Here is a 10470-nt window from a genome sequence, read left to right as displayed (position 1 = left end):
TAGAAGTTACGTATTAAGTTACTGATCTACCCAGGAAGGCTATTCAGAGTAGTAATCTGTCTTAGACTCCTTTGTCATCGATAATAAAGAGCCCTCAGAAGCACAGGATGGTAAAGGCATCTATTTCTTCTCAGTTAAGGTAAGTATTCTGCTATATAGAATCGGTAGTATACTATTACCTAGTCTATTGCCACATACACTCCTCTTCCCCCATCTACTGTATACTTTCTGTATTATTACTCACTGTTAAATAGTAGTTTAAAAATTTTATTTTGGGGAACTGGAGAGATAGCTCAGCAGTTAAGAGCACATACTGGGGTTGGGGATTAGTTAGTGGCAGAGCCATGCCTAGAAGCAAGGCCCTGGGTTCAGTCCCCAGTTCCAAAAAAAAAAAAAAAAAGAAAAAAAGGAAAAGAGCACATACTGCTCCTCTAGAAGACCCATGTCTTCCCATCACCCACTTAAGGAAGCTCATAACTGCCTGTAACTACAACTCAGAGTATCTGATGGCTCTTTATGAAGGCACCATCACTCACATGTCTATCCACACACAGACATGTCCATATATCTAATTTAAGAAAAATGTTTGGGAGGAGGGCTGCCTTTCACCCTTCAGGATCTATAAGAAGACAATGGAAGGGCTTAACCCTTGTGTATCTACAGGCAGTTAATGGTTGTTTGGGGGAATGAAATACATTTTGAACCACTGGCAAGGATTCCATGGTTCTATTAACCACCCTACTTAAATATACTGAGACACACACATACATACACACACACACACACACACACACACACACACACACACACACACACAGACACACGCACGGGCAAAGAAGACATAAAAGTAGGAATAATTAGGAGAGGGTTAGCAGGAGTTGGGCAAGAGTATATAATGGAGACTTTCTGTATGATCAGTGATAGATTCATTATATACACATATGAAAATATTATAATGAAATCCTATATTACATATAATTAATGACTGTTTAGGAAAAGTTACTTCTTAATCTCACGCGTGACCTTTGTCTTTAGTCCCAGCCTCCAGGGAAACAAAGGCAAACTAGATCTGAGTTAGGAGTCAGCCAGTTCCAGGCTAGCCAAGGATATACCTAAGACTCTGCCTCAGAAAGCAATACACAGTCTTTCTCTTTGAAGGGGGAAAAAAGCCTTGAACCTGACTTTAAATAATACCAACATTTGGGGAGCAGAAGCAGGACAGTTAGTTATTCAAGGTCATCCTTAACTATGTAGTTCAACTTCAAGGCCAGCCTGGGTTGAGAGACCTTATCTCAAAAAAAGAAAAGCTATTAATAAAAATAAAATGGCAAATTCATTATTAGGTAATATTACTTGGTTAATGTTTAACAACTTTTAAGGTTAAAATTGTCCTTTTTGTCATAGAATACTATTTTGTACTCATGTACTCCAGTGAAAGCTGCTGGGTAAAGCTTGGAGTGGCTGGGAGACAGAGACAAGCAGATCCTTGAGTTTGAGGCCGGCTAGGGATACACTGGCTCAAAAAACCAAAAAAGCAAAAAGGCTGAAAAGACTACTGGGTGAATACTGCCTTAGTGTCTCCAAAGATATGGGTTTCTGAAGTACTAAGTATGCATTAGAAAAACATTACTAGAGCCAGTTGAGAGGAGTACTACAGGAGTTAGGAGATCACAGTCTGGTCTTTGCTATCAACTTATTCTAGAACTGTGACTAAATTTATAGGAATCCACACATTCTGCTTTCTTTTGACTGTAAACTAGAGAGGTTGCCAAAGGCCTCCAGCTCTAACTGTGCAACTTGGGTTTAGTTGAAATAGGGCATCGACAATTTAAAGGCAATCTACAACATTCCTGCAAATAGACCAAAATAATATATTTGACCAAAATATCTATCTTCTGACTCCTAATCATCACCTATTTCTAGGGGGATTATAAATGTACTTGGATTTTTCAAAACGTTAACCACTGAAGGGTACCTAAGAGTATGTCCAGAGTCCTCAAGGTATACACCGTAGTCCTTTGAGATCTGATGGTTCAGGTCCGAAAGAAGTGGAATCCTTATTGGCCCCAGTCCTCCTTGTCTTCGAGGGGTATTGATCCTGTAATAGACCGAACACTTCGCCTCTCAGTGATAAGTAAATGGCATGTATTAAAAGTCCACTTTCTATACATAAAAGTATATTAATATAACTATATACATATGCCCCCTCCCTTAAAACAAAAACAGGCAACTGTACTTTCAATTTTTGTGCCTTTTTTTTTCTTACTGGGTAGTATATCCAGATCTTTTACATACAAGGCACTTAAAAATCTATGAAACACCATATTTTACTGATTTCTACTGACAGACATAAAACTGATTACATTTTTCTTTTATGAATACTGCTGGAATGAATACTACATTTTCTTAAACGTCTCGTCTCTGTTAATTTAAAGGGTGTGCACATAAGGTGTGCAGGATAATTATGATAAGAAACTAACCTCCAACTAAAAAAGCTTTAGTGTGTTTACCAAAAAGCTTTAGTGTGTTTATCAAAAACACCTGTGTTTTGTATTTATAAGTTTAATGAACTGAACATTGCATTTTAAAATCAAAAGAATTTTCAATTATCTTCACTATGTGAAAATATTTTAGCACAGAACTGCTGACATTATTGAAAATGCATATATTGTCATACACTTTTCAGGTTTTGAGACATGTCGCCAAGCTGTTCTCCGGAATTGCTGGAATCTCTACTATGCTGGAGTGCCATTCCTTTACACCACTAGCAGTGTTGAGTTTTATCAGTCACGAAGAAATGGCAGGTCTTCTCATTTTTACTTGCACTTTCTTGGCAGCTTGTTAGGTGAAACATTTTCTCATGATAATATATTTTTACAGGTTACCTTTAGAACTAATTTTTTTAGTTTTGTATTTTGAAACAGGATCTCACTTTGTAGCCTGAACTAGTCTTGATCTCAGAGATCCTTCTGTTTTGAGTCATACTAGTCTAAAATTCATTTTTTAAAATTACTCTTTTGAAAAGTATAAAAGCTAATGAATTTGAACTAACACACTGATGTCTACTTAACAGAAAATGGAATGTTTTACTTTTTCTTCACATTAAGGATACCCAATTTATAATTACTATATATAATATTACCATGTTAGGAGCTATCTAAACAAGACTAAGAAGTAAACCTATTAATTTTATCCCAGTTTTAAGGCAAAACACTGACCAGGCCAAGTGAGTAAACTGAGAATCAACAGAGCATGCTACCACTTCAGTATTTATAGATTTGAATTCTTCAATTCGATCCCCAAAAGCGATGATTTCAGTTGGACACACAAAGGTGCTAAAAGTTTGGAAAAAGAAAACAAGTCAGTATTCTCAAAATAAGCATATACCTGGACGAACTTTCAAATGAGTTTTTGTTTATTACAGGCACTCAGCATACAAAAACACACCTTAAGAAAAACTAAGTTTTCTCCAAGTGAAATTCTAAGACTATTTAGCGGAAATATTTTGAAAGAAATGTTGAGTTCCTCTAGCAGCATTTCTAAACTAAGTGATTCTTCTTATAATTCTATTGTTCAGTGAGTAGCCAATGTGTTTCCTACTTCCTCACAGCAGCACCCCTATTTCATAAGTTTTTAATATTCTGTAGTCCAGTACTTTATAGATTTGAAAGGATCTAAACAATGTCTATATCATCTTGTTACTTGTTTTTCTTATTCCTATGGGCCAGCCTCTACATGTATTTTACAGACCAGGCAATATACTTTAGTCCTATGTCCTGATTCTGAATATGTCCTCTTTCATAAATTTACTGTCCACAGTAATATAAAATTTTATCAGAATGGCAGGTTGAGAGGGTATTACTCTGGCAGTAATGAAAGTTTCTCTTTTCTTTTATTTTTATGAGCAGTGGCTGGCAGGCATGTCTGTGTAACATGTATGTGCTTGGTACCTATGGAAGCCAGAGAGAGTATTAAGTCACCTGAAACTGGAGTTACAGAGGGTTGTGAGAAGTTATGTGGATGCTGGAAATTAAACCCTGGTCTTCTGGAAGTACAGCCAGTGCTCTTAAACACTGAGCCATCTCTCCAGCTCCTCCTGGGTGGTAGTGCAATCAAATTAGCATTAAACTAATTTAGAGAGCTGCAACCAGTATTAAAATACAAAACTATAATACACGTACATAGGGTAGAGTCATTTATTAGGATGTGTATGGGTGTATGTGTGTGTGTGTGTGTGTGTGTGTGTGTGTGTTCAGTAGTGATATTCAATCTTAACTTGAACTTAGGTTTAGATCTCAAATTTTTAGAAAGGGACCACTTGGGAAAACCAAATTGGAAAGTTATGTGGGAAAAGTGATTATTTATCACTTTATGTGGATTTTTTTCAGTATTTTAACATCAAGCATCATTGTGCTTGTGCACAGACTGAATGTTACCTCCCAGTTATGTATCCAGGGTGTACTGCGACAAATGAAATATGTGAGTCTTAAATCTTTATGGTTATGGCTCAAAATTGTGAAAAACATATAATGTTTTAATGGACAAGTTCCTACTTGAGCCCAATAATGGTTAAAATAACTCAAGTTGTTCAAGCACAGCACACTGATGTGAAAACGAACAGTACTGTCTTTGGTAACCTGGACTAAATGATATACTTCAGTATTTTTTAAAAGAGATAATGATCAGTTCTGCCCTGTTTCTTATTATCTCAAAATTTCTACTTCTGGTTTCCATTAGAAATGATCTTAATCTTTTAGTTAATGGAGCCGGAGTATAAGCTTATTCGAAAGAACTTATTTTGGCTTTAATGTCCTAATTTTTATTAAAATTCTTTCCACTTGGCTTAGTACGAGAAGGTTGGCAAACTTTGTTCTACTGGCCAAAGCCTATCCTTATTTGGTCAAATTTCTCTGCTGCAAAGCAACAATCACCATGTATATTTTATCTATAGCTCCCAGCCCTGAATGAGGAAGATGGACAGCTGCAGAGATAATAAGCTTACAATTACTTACTGTTCTTTGTCCTACAGGGAAAATGTTAACTCTTGGCTTACAAAGAGTATACACTATTTCACCTACATAGTTCTAGATTCATCTTACTGGAAAAAGAAAGGTGCAGTATCAAAGGTAGAGGGATCTTTTAGTTACTTTATATATAACCCCTAAAATTCATATAGGAAAAAAATATAAGGTTCAGATAACTAATTCTTTTAGGGGGGAGTTTCTTTTTACACTTGTCAAGAATTTAATTCTTGGGCTGGGATTTAGTCAATGGTAGAGCCGCTGCCTAGGAAGCTCAAGGCCTGTCTCCGGTCCCCAGCCCGAAAAAAAAAAGAATCCGAATTTTAATTTTATTGAATTATATTTTCAAAATAAACCTCAATGTGATTAAAGCTATGCTACCCACTTTTGAGTTGATTCTTATACGAATTGTTCAAATAATGTCTTTAGAACTGAACCCCCATAATCAAAAAAGTATTATATATATTAAATATATATTAATATTAAAATGTTCAAAACTCAGGAAAACAACATAGCATATAAATTATCAAAGTCTCTATAGTAAATAGAATTATGTATGTACTCTCACAATAACTGCCTGCTGAAATATTACAAGTTTATTTTCTTGTTCTTATGACTCAGATATGTAGTAGATATTATCTTCCTTCTTTCAGCTCGACTTATTAAGAACTATCAGCTGAAAAGCCCATTTATTGCTCTTAAAGAACAAATGACAAAGATTGGCACTTCATTAGTGGCTACTTGTATGTATTACTTACAAATCCAGTGGGTAGAAGAAAAAAACCAAGTATTTCCCACGATAGTCAGTTAATTTGAGCTCCTTGAATTCTCCGTTTATCACAGCTGTTCCTTCCCAATAAGGTGCTGGCTTGGAAACTAAGAAAGAAAAGCAATTATCTATAACACTGAGAAAGCTGTTGGGATGGCATAGGACAGTGTTAGAAAAAACATTAAAACTTGGGCTTCTAAATCTTGAACATCATTATGTCTGGAAGCCATAGACTTCTGAGAATGTAGAACAATAATTTATTGTTAGAGAATAAACAGACAATTAGAATTACAAAGGAAAAACTAATTATGCTGAAATGTATGTAAACATTTTAAAAGTTAGATGGAATACGCATGTGCTTATTCACAAATCAAGGTGCAAGATGTAGAGTGACTTTGTAAATCGTAAGGTACCACTGTCAGAATTCCCAGAACCCATCACACAGCATGAAAGTCTGCTGTGTGGTGCCATGGGCAATGCGGCACAAAGTAAGCACTTGGAGTGGGAGTTATTGCCCATATCTGTACAGGAGAAAATAGTGAAAATATTTTTATAAGAATTTATGGTTTCTTAATTAATATTAAATTCAGTTTCAAATGAGAAAATGTCTTCATACCCACAAAGTCTTACATCTTATCCCTGCACTAAACCCTACTGGATATTTCACTACAGCTCCTCCAAGTTATCCCAGATTATGGGATAGTTTTCCTGGAAGTCTTTGAAAAAGGAGACAGCCCCCCCAACCACAAACAGGTTTCAAGCGACCTGATGCAAATTCAATAGTGCTACTGTACTGTAAGGGCATGCTGTAACACTAGCCAGCACCCTTTGATAATTATGTTCATTCATGCTACTGATACATTCAGATAACACTTTCAAAACCATTACATATAATGAGATCAATGCTTGCTTCCAAGTTGGACTAAGGTTTCTAAAAATCAACTCTCATACTTTTGTGTAAAAGCTGCACTAAGCTACTACAGAGACAAACTGAGGATGAATTTTCATGAAGCTGATTCTTACCAGAGTCAAAACTACCTAAATAATCTTGAATTTGTTAAGAGAAAAGTCCCAGATGAGAAAATTAGAAATGTGCTAAAATATATAGTACTTCAAATGCTTAAACAAGGGGTTATAAAACTGTAATGACCTGTTGTTATAACACTACTTAATGATTGTACATATACTGAAAACCATGTCAGGAAAATCTTATTCTGAAAATTGATTATTGCAAATTTTTATTTTTGATTGAATGCAGTTGCTTTACTAAGATCTTTAAATACAATTCCAAAAGCAGCACTTTGCATCTACTTTCTAAAATATGGTGATGCACACCTTTAGTTCCATCATCCAGGAGACAGAGGCAGGTGTGTCTCTGTGAGTTTGAGGCCAGCATGGTCTACATAGAGTTCCAGGACAACCAGGGCTGCATAGTGAGACCCTGTCTCAACAAAGCAAGCAACACTGTCCTAACATCCTTAGAACATCCTTAACAACCCTGAACATAAGAATTCTGGTAAATACAAAGACAAGTATAATGAAGACAATTTAAATCCCCCATCTCTCTAACTACCATCAATTCTTCGATCACAACACAAATCTGGATCAGACTGGCATCCTCCTTCTAACTCTCATTGAGTAAAAAAAAATGTATCATGATATTTTCATTTATTAAAATGATTTAAAATTAGCCTTAATTGTTCTATAATATCTACTTTTTATGATTACAAAAATCTCCTTGAAATGGTAGGTTTTGTTTCCAACAGGAAGTATATTGAGGTAGCTACATTTTAAAAATATCTTCCTCAGGCAAGGAAATCAATGAAACTGAAATATTTTTTAAAGCAAATCTGTCTTCTAAACCAACTCCAAAGTAGTTAACTTGTACTATGAAACTACTTAAGGAGGCAAAATCAATCCTGGCTTTTTTCATTCATGGTATGTAGTAGCAACATGCTACTATCTTTAGAGGTTCATAACTGGGAAGTAGCCAGGTGTAGGGAAGCAACATTTGTAATCATGTTAATTTAGGTAGCAAAATCAAAGTAGGAGGACCATAGAATCTCAGCTATTTTGTCAGATCTGTCCAGTTCCCATGCCAATAAATAAATAAATAAACTGTAATTCCAAAATGCTTCTGAAAGTATAACTGTTGCTTCACTCGAATACTAGCACAGAACAAGCGCACAACAACTGAAATTGGTCATTTACAGAGAATTCAAATAATCCCTAGAAAAGTGGGTTGTGGAAAAACAAATATGATATGGTTTGTATCTGTGTGCTCTGATCACTTTTTTTGGCAACATTATCCACAGATGCAGCAGGCCCCAATTTTCTCATAATGATCTTTCTACTTTGACGTGTTTTTTTTTTTTTTTTTGGAGAGTGGCCACTAGTCACAAACAGGACAGAAAGACAAACAATGAAAACCCAATTGGCAGTACACCCCATTTTTTCCGTTCAACCCAACTGTGCCCTCTTCCACATCTTAACGAAGCTTCCCTACAAAATTCTCCATAAGAAAGTCTTCGAGTTCTTTTTTTTAAAAATAAACATGAGTATCTATTAACTTTACAAAGTTTGGGGAGATGACTTTCAAAAAAAATCTTTATAAGCTTGAGAAAAAAAAGTTTGACCTTCTGACCATTTTGTTTAACCACTTTTCTGTTTAACCAAACTTTCTGTGAATCATTATTCAACTTATCAATGTACTTTCTTCCCTGGAAGAAAGAGACAATACTGTTGAGGGACTTTCAGATATTTAAGGATATCTTTTGGTTTGCACAACATCCTACACGACTGTAAGCCCGGGACTAGGAACACCCCAAGCTGTGGCTTTTGGGGTAACCACTAACTCTCCCGAAATCTGATCAGGGGAAACCATTTCTTTCTTCACAGGAACCCACCTCCATCCTCACACCCACAAAGGGTGGACTAAGAACTCCCAAGGAAGCCTTGGGGGTGGCCCAACTCCAGCCCCCCACCCTTTGTGGTAGCATCCACAATTAGGGTCTAAAAGTCCCAGAGTCTCTGCCTCATTCACCCAACCTCCGCCGGGCACCACTTACTTGGCTATTTTGCTTAGGTGCAGGGAGGATCTACGACTGAAACCTGACACCTCCAAAGGCTACACTTGTCCACCATGTAGAAGTGACACCTACTGCGGGGTCCGGAACCGATCATCACTCTCCAAGCCCCCAAAGTTTAGTCTGTACAGGAAATAGCAGCAGAGGCGGCAGGATTCAATACCAGCTTTCGAGTCCAGCGACGGGACGGCGTGGTCCCGTCCAGCAGCTTGGACCACGTTTCCATGACCAAGCGAGTGCGAAAACACATCCCTCAGTTAAAGAACCAAGTCCCCTGGGCCGCCAGGCAGCCAGGCCAAAGGGCGGCTGGAGACACCCATGAACAAGGGCGCGGCCTCATGAGACTTGCCTGGCCCCACTCCCTGCCCCCCTCCTGCCCCCGTTGATGTGGGCGCAGGCTCCGCCCCTCCCCCCAATGGGCTTCTGCGCCTGCGTCATAGAGTGGCCCAAGCTGGAGTGTTTTCCAGGGGTGGCTGGTGGCTGATCTCCAGAGCACCAGCTGTCCACGTTCTTGAAGGTGTGCTTCCACGTCCATGCCTATAACAGAGCTTCCCTATCTCCTCGCTCCATCCCCTTACAAGTTCAAAATAACCTCTCTGCCTGTGAAGGACTTGCAGTACAGACTTTTCGGTGTTATTTTAAGACAGGGTTTCTCTGTGTAGCTCTGGCTGCCCTGGAACTTACTCTGTAGACCAGGATGGCCTCAGAGTTCCGCTAGTCTCTGCCGCCCCCGTGAGTGCCGGAGATTAAAGGTGCATGCCACCACAATTTATACTTCTAAGGTCACCATATCTTTTTGTTTTGTTTTTGTTTTTGGCAGATCATACTTACAGGGTAAATTGCTCAATGAATATAACATGGAAATGTAGTCACCACTACATTTATTTTTTATGGGGAAAGACTAAAACAGTTATTTTGAAATATACTGATTAACTTGTCCGTTGATTACCTCAAGATTTGGGAGGCTGAGGGGTTCTGTGCCATGGGCAGTACAAATTGCTGAAATTACAGACATGCATGTGCTCCCACCTCAAATCCCAAAGTGATTTGATAAAAAAGCCAGGAGTCATCTTTTCAAGCTCTTTCAGTCCCAGAAAACTTGAGAGCAAAAAAGCTAACCATTTATTTTCCAACAGAAGCCGGTGAATTAATTTCTGTCAAAGATTTGCTTTTCCAGTCAATACCTGAAAAGCTCCCAGAAATAATTCCCAGCAGCGCAGTACAGCTGTGTAATTACGCCACCCGTCTAGTCCCCTTCCCCTCTGCTGCTTTGCCTCTCCTACTCTCCCACCCATGATACACCAGGGCATATCCAGCCACCATTTAGTGATTGCTCCAGCGCCTAGGTGCTCAGTCCTTTGTGGCTTTCAAAGACTGAATTATGATGTCACTGGTCAGCCCCTCATTTATAATTCTGGTTTAGACCTTGCCCATCCTCTTTGAAATTATTTAAATGGCTTTTTGTCTATGTCTGTACAGTGTTTGTGTGCCTGATGCTCATAAAGGCCAGGGTAGACTGAAGAGTTCCTGGAACTGAAGTTATAGACAATTTTGAGCTACCATGGGTGGGAAACCAAACCCTTGTCCTCTGGAA

At 38.0% G+C, this 10470-nt stretch overlaps 1 pseudogene; it reads right to left on the bottom strand.

Moving 5' to 3' along the window:
* Window positions 1-9145, bottom strand: part of LOC116889157 — a 61087-nt pseudogene extending 51942 nt beyond the window's left edge.
* Window positions 9146-10470: the final 1325 nt, after the last annotated feature.

The sequence above is a fragment of the Rattus rattus genome, chromosome X (assembly GCF_011064425.1).
Source record: "Rattus rattus isolate New Zealand chromosome X, Rrattus_CSIRO_v1, whole genome shotgun sequence".
NCBI lineage: Eukaryota > Metazoa > Chordata > Mammalia > Rodentia > Muridae > Rattus > Rattus rattus.
This window is presented reverse-complemented; position numbering and strand designations above follow the sequence as displayed.